Source organism: Asparagus officinalis, chromosome 10 (assembly GCF_001876935.1).
Source record: "Asparagus officinalis chromosome 10, Aspof.V1, whole genome shotgun sequence".
In the NCBI taxonomy this organism is placed as follows: Eukaryota; Viridiplantae; Streptophyta; class Magnoliopsida; order Asparagales; family Asparagaceae; genus Asparagus; species Asparagus officinalis.
Window position 1 is genome coordinate 32,153,957 of NC_033803.1, and position 9,429 is coordinate 32,163,385.

The 9,429-nt window shown below is 37.1% G+C and overlaps 1 long non-coding RNA gene across 2 annotated transcripts; it reads left to right on the plus strand.

Moving 5' to 3' along the window:
• On the plus strand, positions 18-5,575 carry LOC109826298. 2 transcript variants are annotated; one of them, XR_002243266.1, is made up of 4 exons: positions 18-207; positions 4,615-4,759; positions 4,864-5,037; positions 5,140-5,575. It is a non-coding gene; the product is annotated as an uncharacterized LOC109826298 (long non-coding RNA). The 2 variants fall into 2 exon arrangements; XR_002243267.1 differs by lacking the exon at positions 18-207 and adding an exon at positions 2,389-4,529.

Sequence of the window (9,429 nt, forward strand, 5' to 3'; positions counted from 1 at the left end):
ACCCCCTTTCAAGCTTACTGGGTGAAGCAAATTTGCTCCCTCTTCAAGCTTACTGCTGAAGCCCAAATTTGCTCTAGAGAAAAGATTCGTTTCCCCTGTTGTTGCCATTTTTGGAGTTACCTTGGAGAGGAATTGTGGTAATCCAAAGAGGTTGAACGTAGATAATGTTCGTGATGTTGAAGTTGGCCAAACTTCAAGAGGATCTAGGTAAAGCTCAATGCCTGCTAGAATTGATGTTTAAACACGGTATAAGTTTAGGGCTTGTCTTTTTTTAGTGCAAATTATGGTTATATTTTAGTTAAAAATGTCTTTGGTTTCAGACATGATCACTTGATTTTTAGTTTTTTTTAACACGGATCTTGAGTTTAATTTGTTATTTTCATCCATACTATCGTAACCCATTTAGTTTCTCTACCAAGTTGAATGAGAAAGATTTTGGCTCTTTTGAATGTGAAAATTGGAAGTAGTGTATATTATGATCATAAATTAGTATCCATTATCATCATAAATTTCTGGATCTTTTTCGTAGGTTGTGATGGTAAAGTTTTGATTTTTTTTAATTTTTTTTTGTGTTAACTGAGATTATAAAGTCTTGCATTTTTTATCCAATTTGTGTTAACGGTGATGAAATATGCATATGTATTGGCAAAACGTTTCTATGACAAACAGAAGGAAATATGCAATGTATTGACAAAAAATTTCTATGACCGACAGAAGGAAATAGTTAAGCTTGAGGGGGAGGGTTTTTTTTTGTTGGGGTGGGGTGTGTTGGGGGGCGGGGGGCATTACAAGATGTATTTGTTGACACTCACGTTAGAATAGCTGATGGGGACATCCGGACTCATACACGAGATTTTCGCCGGGTTTATCAGCGCAGGAGGCGCAATATTTCAGCACTATGGTTTTGATTTCAAGTTGTAATAATTAGTTTGAATTTTGAATTTTTGAATTTCGAATTTTGATTTTTATTTGGTAGTTATTGGGCTGATTTAATGTAATTGGTTATGGGAGTGATTTGAGGGATTTAGGAGGATTTTCCAAAACTGTAATTTGCTTTATTTAAACTCTCATGTAATCAGTTTGAAAAAATCACTGATGAATGAAATTGATTTGCTAAATAATGGTGTGAAACCCTAGCTTATTGATTTTGATCAGCCGTCAATCTCTTCACAAAATAAAAACTCAAAATAATCGGTCGCCTCCCCCTCCAACATCATCAACCGCACCACCACGGCCTCCCGTTCCCCGTCCCCTGTCAGCGACGAACCAAGACCCGCCACTCCCCAAAACCCACCTCCACCGCCACCAAGATCCCCGCTCCAAAATCCCCAGAACCTAAAAACCCACCTCCCCAAAATCCGACGACGTCCAGAACCCCATTTCCCTCGCCCTCCGACCCGACCGCCGGATTCCCCGACCGAACGCCCTCCATCCTGATCCGCCTCGAACGCCGCCCGCTCCACCCGAGCGCTGCCGTCCCGACTTCACCCGCCCCGCCGCCGTTTTCGATCCGTGCCCTTCTCCTCTCCATTGCAACGAACGAAGGAAGCCTTGGATCTGAGTTGATTTGTTCAGACCCCTCCTCTTTCCTATTTATTTGTTGGGTTTGTTTGGTTCAGATCCGAACCGAACCAAGTGGGTTCAGATCTGTTTATTTTGGGTTCATTTGTATTGATCTGCATTTGGGATTGCTCGATTCTGTTGACCGTTGGTGTATGGCTGATCCTGATGCTGATGATGGAATTGTGCTAGATCCAGAGACCGACATCGCAGATTTACAGATTTCTCCGTGGTTTGATTATCAGTCATTCGAGAGCGTGCCCGAATACGTTGAGCGTGTGACTCATCAGATCATTGACAGCGTAGAGAGTAGCTTGGGAATCAGTTCGTGGCATCGGCGTTTCCATCCAGATACACCGCTCCATCCGAACTACGCCGCCCTCGGTGGAGAACTTCCTCCCCTCATTTTTGGCGTGTACGAACCACCACCAGAGGAGCCTCCCATCGAACCAGTTCAACCCGACGAAGGTTCAACTTTCTTTCGCCCAGTTATTTACGGAACTGCTATTGCTTGCATGTTGCTATCAATATTATTATCAATCGTATCTGTGCTGTATTCAGTTTGATTAAGTGAGCGAGTGAATCTGTTGCTAAGTACTTTTACTTATCCAAATATTACACTTTGAACTGTATTGAAAGAACGAATCATTACATTTATTTTCTGGATCATTACAAAAGATTTGAACTTAGTACATTGCAACTTTTGCTTAAAAACCATCGAAGGCTACACTTTATTCTTGAGCTTCCTGCCTAGATCGATCGCTGATTTGGCGAAACATTGTTGTCATTAATCTTCATACCTGCATCACATTGTTTCGCATCAATAGCTCCATGGACCATGGGCACTATTCCTTGCATATATGATTTGGTGCTTGAGTCCAACCCCAAACGTTATGAAGTAGTGGGAAACGAAAACAAGTTGAGATAATTGATCTATAAACACTTATAATAGAAGAAGAACCTACAGTTATTTATTGTAACTAGAGATCCCCCGCCAAGAGTAAATGTTGGGTTCAGTACATACAACATAGAAAGACTGAGATCTTTGGCAGCACAACATGTGGATGTTCCAGAGGACAACTTCACACAAACTTTAAGCATTTTCAAGAGAAGAAGGCATCATTTTACAGCCTCATGTTAGCGAGACCAGAAGGCAAATAAGTGTTTCTAGTGATGAAGAAACCTATAGAATTTTAAGGCTTTGGACGCTTTGATGCATATGATTTTGATGCAAGGACTAGGGATATATAGGTAATAGTCATTAGAGACATTATAATAGCAGATTCACAATAAACTTCTTAGCTTGTAGTAGGGTCACTACATGTTGAGGATGATGAGATTGCTGTGGAGAACAAAGAAGTAGCTGAAAACAAAATGGATGATTGCTATTCAGAAGACGAGTTCCATGATTTGCTTTCTTCTAATGATGAGAACAAAATGATGAAGAGGATAATGAAGTGAAGAATATGTAGGGGATGAAATCTTATCACTAATTTTGAAGAACCTATGGGGTGTAAATTCAAAAATACAGAAGATGTCAAGCAATGTATTAAACAACATAGTATCTTGGCTAAGTTTGACTTCAGAATTGAAAAAAGTGATCCGAATCGGCTTGTGATATAATGTAGTCCGGCTTGTCATTGGTCTACTAGTCACCAAGATGTCTGATAGCTTTTTATTTGAGATTGTAGCCTTTCATTTGAGATTAGAAAAAACAGCTATAAGAACACATGTTCTGGGGTTAACAAGACAGGAAGCAATGCTGTCTCGATTAAATGGCTAGCTCAATTTATCTTGCACGATATTAGAGAAAATCCTAACATTGCCCCCAAAGGACATTACTAGATCAGTGGTAAAAAGTTCAAATTCACAAATCCTTATCATAAAATTTGGACAGCAAGAAAAGTTGCACTAGTGATGATTTATGACAATATCAAGGAGAGCTCTAGCTTCATTCCATCTCTAATGGCAGAATTAATTTGCAGAAACCGTAGAAGTTATGTTGAATATGAGTTGGAACACACTCATGCATTCCAGAGATTGTTCTTCTCTTATATAAAGTACAATTGAATTGTTCACATATAGTTGTAGGCCTATCTTCGGCTTGATGGCAACACCTTAGGAGTAAGGATTTGGGTACATTACTTGACATTTGCAATAGATAGAAACAATAGGTTATATCCTGTTGTAGAGGGTGAGAAAGAGATCACGTGGCTATATTTTTTTTCCAGCCAAGACAAGCTCTTCGATCGACATGGGGCACATCACTATTATAAGTGATGAGGAGAAGGGTTTACATGAGACAGTTATACAAATATCTCTTCATGTGGAACATAGAGCTTGCATGAGGCACTTGTTGAAAAATATTAAGAAGTATCCAGATGATGTATGTAAGAGAGAGATTTGGGACGCTGCAAGATCATATAAGATAGTCAAATTTGAGAGGGCAATGTGTGAATTGCAAGCTATATCTAAAGATTGCGCAGCTGAACTTGTAGCTACCTGTAGTAAAATAGGGTGCAAATAGAGTGGATCCACGTTTTCATCGGTGGCAAGGAATCACTATACTGTTAACAACTTGAGTGCGAGCTTTAATTCATGGATTTTAGAAGCACGCTCCCTTTCAGTTGTTGACTTAGTGGATACAATTAGGATCAAAATTATGGAAAAATTGAATCTGAGAAGAAGATTTGGATCTAAGTGGAAAGGAGTATTAGTACCTAAAGAGGAAAGATATGTGAGAGATCTTAGTGAGAATCTCAGAGGGTGGCATGTGAGAAGATATGATAATCAAGTGGCGGTGGAGTTGATGGAGAAAAGAGAAGTTTTGAATATGGAGTTAAAGACTTGCACTTGAAGAAAAGATGGCAAGTAACTGGTTTATTGTGCATACATGTGCTGAAGTTATTGAAGGAATAAAAAAATGCTAGATGGGCAGATCACGTTGATCCTTGTTAACACATTACCAAGTAAGTGTCTTTATTTATTCACATGAATAGATATATCTTCTTTATGAATACTAAATACTAATACACTTGTTTGTATCTTTTTTAGTTTCAGACTTGCTTATGAAACTAGAATTGTAGCTATGCCTTCTAAAGAAGAATGACAAAAAGTTGTGTTGGGGTATAAAGTAGGTCCTTCACATGCTACTAGACCAAGGGGTGGACTGAAAAAACAAAGAGAAAAAAAAGCACAGGTGAGTTAGAAGAGGGAAGAAGGATGGTAAAGCCCATTCTTTTTGTTATTTAAATGTTTGGTAACAACTTGATAATGCATTATCTAATGAAATTTTATCGATAGGTGTCAAAAAGACAACACAAATTTAAGAGATGTGGTGGATTTGGGCATCACAAAAGCACCTATAAGATGTTTGTCACTGCTTCAATGACAACTCAAGTCAAATGTACAGACTGAAGTGGGCAGTGGTCATGGCAATTTTGTTTCAACCGGTAGCTCAGCTAAAACTACAGTCAGGTAAGATCAATATAACCCATGTTCTTTGCTAATGACATTTGTTATTGTCTTATTGTTTCTACATGTTATTAAGTTGGCTTATGATAACTGTCCAATTTACAGAGTGAGGCAGAGGGGTATTAGACCTGGAGGAAGAGTGGGGAACAGAAGTGCAACTCAAAGTGTTTCTTTTGGATGTAGAAACTACCAACCAACTCAAAGATAGTGTGAGTTAGCCAAGCCGATGCAACGAGTTCATGACACCAACAGGCTTCCACAGGTTACTGCTGCTTGTCCATTCGCTAGAGCAAGGAGGACAGGAGTACTACTTGAGGGGGAAAAAATTCCAAATATTCCAACATGTTTGGAGGCCATGAATTATCGTGTCGTGGTTTGGATTGATTGTTACTTTGTCTCCTAATAGTCGTGTTTGATGACAATATACTATTTTGGATAGTTTGGATGTGTACTACTTATTTTGGGTGGTTTGCTTTTGAACTAATTTCGATGATGTTTGCTACTTAATGAATGTTAAGTTACGAAAAATTGGATTGTATACCAATTGAATTAAGTTGCCATGCTATCCAAACATAGCAAATTAATGTGAGTATTTCGGAGTATGAGGGTCACTTTTCACCACGGGATCCTTCAACCAAGCCAATTAGAGTTGAAGGCAATGAACGTTGTTATTGGAGTTGCTGCTGCAGTAGAGTAGCCACTGGTTCAATTTAGAAGTTTTTTTAGTATAGTTTTTCTTAGTTTGATAGATATAATGTGAAAGTACCTTAGAGGAGGTGAATAGGGTATATGTTAATCTAATCCGATATTAATGTCAAATTAAAACTTATTAACAATTATCCTAGCAAATTATGTTATGCAACAAATTATATGCAATGATATGTAATTAAAACAAGGGTGATATAAATATGAGATAATGGCAATATAGAAAGCAATAAGCAACGAGCACAAATAATACGCCAAGGCAAACTCTAACACACAATATGATCGCGAAGTTCGGTCACATCGACCTACGTCTCTGCTCCTCACTCACGAGGAGAATCTCCACTATCACAACCGGTTTTTAACGTTCACCGAAAACGCTTACAAGTCACACAATCGGTTTTCTAGCTCACCAAAAACTTTCACAACTTTCACAACTTTCACAAATGCAATCACACAATACATCCTCACGTGTTGGCCTCTCACGTGTCACCTTTCTTAAGTGCTCGGATTTATCACCTCTCATTAGGCTTTACTACCAACGTCACTCCTCTTAGAATTGACCCCGTCTCTCACCACACACTCCTCTTGGTGTACTTGTGTATTACAATGTAATCTCACAATGAAGCTCAAAGTACAAATGATTTGTTCTCTAACAAGGTGAGAACTAAGTTTAGGCTCACTCAATCACACCTACAACCCAAATTACACAATGTGTGAAATTACTTCAAGCTCAATGGTTGTGTGTGAAACAATAAGAAAATATGAAATCTAAACTCAAATCAATCTAGCAAATATATATATATATATAAGATAAACAAAATGCAAATAAGCTAGATGAGGAGTTTAGAAAAACTTCTCTAATAACAAAGAGGATGTAGATGATGATTTGAGGTTGAACTTCTCAAAACAAAAATCAAGCTCTTCTCTTTGTGAAACTTTCTTCACACAAACAAACTTTGTAAAACTCTTTAAAAACTTAAACAAACTTGCCAAAACTTATTTTAAACATTTCTCCATTTGTTCATAAGTTAAAGGGTATGAGGTATATATAGGATCAAGAAACAAAGGCCCAAAAACTAAGAAAATATCACAAAATAACAAAATCTGGAAAACTAGTCGTTATGCCAACGGCTACTTGTTCGGTCGACCGAATGACACTGGTCGGCTGACCGAAGGGTGTGCATCGGTCGACCGAACCCAAGTTGTCGGTCGACTAAAACACCCTGAGAAAAATAGATGAAAAGACTGATTCTTGTCGGTCGACCGGCAAGGCTTGTTCGGTTGATCGAAAATAGTCATATGGGATTTCCAGAGACTGAATTGCAGAAATTTGATTTTTAAACACTATTTAAAAATATCAAATAAATTCTAAAAAATATAAAACTTTGAAAAATGAAAATAAACATGAAAATAAACATGTTACAAAAAGATTTTTTCAAATTGCACTTCCTAATTGTGAAAATTCATCATTTTGTAAAATTGGTCAAAATACGAAATATAAAAAACACATGATTTTGACAAAATGATTTCAAAAAAGTTTGAAACTACTTTAACTGGATTAATGGACTTTATATAATATATACAACCGTTATATTTAGTCATTAATCCATAACACAATATTTTGCATATTGGTAAAACATACAAACTTGTTAAAACTTGATTTTGATGAATTTATTCCAAACAAGTCTTAAAACACTTTCCAATAGGTTTATAGACTTGACAAGAGATATAAGATCATGTCGTTAAGTCTATAATCCAAAACGGAGATAACTTAAAATAAACGATAAATCAAAACAAATGTGTGTATATGAATTTTGAGCTCTAAGTATAAACACACAAAATATAAACCTAAAACACTATACCCAAGCAATTTGATCTTCAATTAAGCTCTCCTTGGTTGCGCATGAAGCGATATTGGATCTTGACTTGAATTATGGAAAGCTTCATTCCGATTTCCTTTAACCTCCAAGATATCGTCGTTAAACTCGATTCCACCCAACCTCGGGCAGAGGATCTTTGTGTAGAATACCTAACAATCAAATGCAAACACTCAATAAATATTGTTAGGAATTGTTTGTGAATCATCAAAACAAGATTAAATAGTAGGCTTATAAACATGAGACCTAACAATCTCCTCTTTTTTGATGATGACAAACAATCTACACAAAGGGTATATAAATATGCATGATACCAAATGAATATATAAAATATAATCCTCATGCATAAAACCAATTGAGAGCAACAAGTAAGATATACTCACAATGTACATATTTCTCCCCCTTTGTCAACATCAAAATGAGGAAAACAATAAAAGATAATAGAGCGTAAGCTCCCCCTACAAATTAGCATAGGTAAGTATAAAAATAAATATAGGGGAAAAATTCCCCCTATCAAAATGCCACGTAGAATGTATAAAATGAAATATAAAGGCAAACATATGTAAGAAAGTATAGATATGTGTAATGACTGTGAAATTTTGATACTAATTAGAATAATTTTCTAGTATTTTAAAATATTTAATTATGATTTTTAAAAGAGTATTTGTATTTTTCCTGAATTTCTAGGAATTTATAGGAATTTCTAGGAATTTCTATGATTTAAAAGTATAAATCTTATATTATTTAAATGATTTTAATAGTTATAAATTAATTTCGTGTGGTGAAAATTTCTAGAATTAATCTGTTGTGTTATCGGTACTATTACGTACCATTTGAAATAATATGTTGTATTATTATTACTGTTACGTATTATTTTGTATAATACATTGTATTATTAATTACGTATTATTTGTTGTATTACTTTAATTATTGCGTATCAACTGTCGTATTAATACAACTGGTATGTTTTATTGTGTAGATAATTATCCTATAATTATTTAATTTCAAATATAAAAATTTATATTTTTTATTAATTATTCTTGTTTAATTGTATAATTTCTTGTATTATTTTTACTGTTGTGTATTATCGGTTATATTACTACAACTGGTACGTTTTAATGTGTAGATAATTTTCACATAATTATTTAATTTAATTTATTATTATTATTATTTTAATTAATTTTCAAAACCCTAATTTCATATATATATATATATATATATATATATATATTATATTATATATATATATAAATACGTGTACTCTCTCCTTCCTTTTTTTCCCCAAACACCGCAGGATCCACCGCCCCCTTGCCTTGCTCTTCCCCGACCCGCCGACCCCGTCGTTGTACCCTCCACGAGAACCGCACCCCCCTTGAGCCAAACGCCCCATATCCGACCACCCCGTCCGGCCGCCCCCTCACCACTCTCTGCACCATCTCCTCTCTTCTCGTTCTCCTTATTCTTTGTTCACACACGCCGCCAACCACCACCCTGACCTCTCACGTCGCGAGCACGCTCCCAGCCTCCTTCACTCGCTCGACCATCGTCCTCAGCCGCACCCCCCATCTCGCCGTCACCAACCTCTCACCCGCGCTGACCCCCCCCACCGCTCAAATCCACGTTGCACCACAGCTCCTCCTCTCTCCCCCTCACCGCAAATCCGCCGCAGCCTCACTCGAGCTTACCTCCGCCCCGACGCTAAGCCCTCTGCCCATCGCCACCAAGCCCAGCCTCACTACTTCACCTCCTTCCCTCTCTGCACCCTACCCTCACCAAAGATCCGACTAACAACCTGCAGCTCTCTCCACCTCTC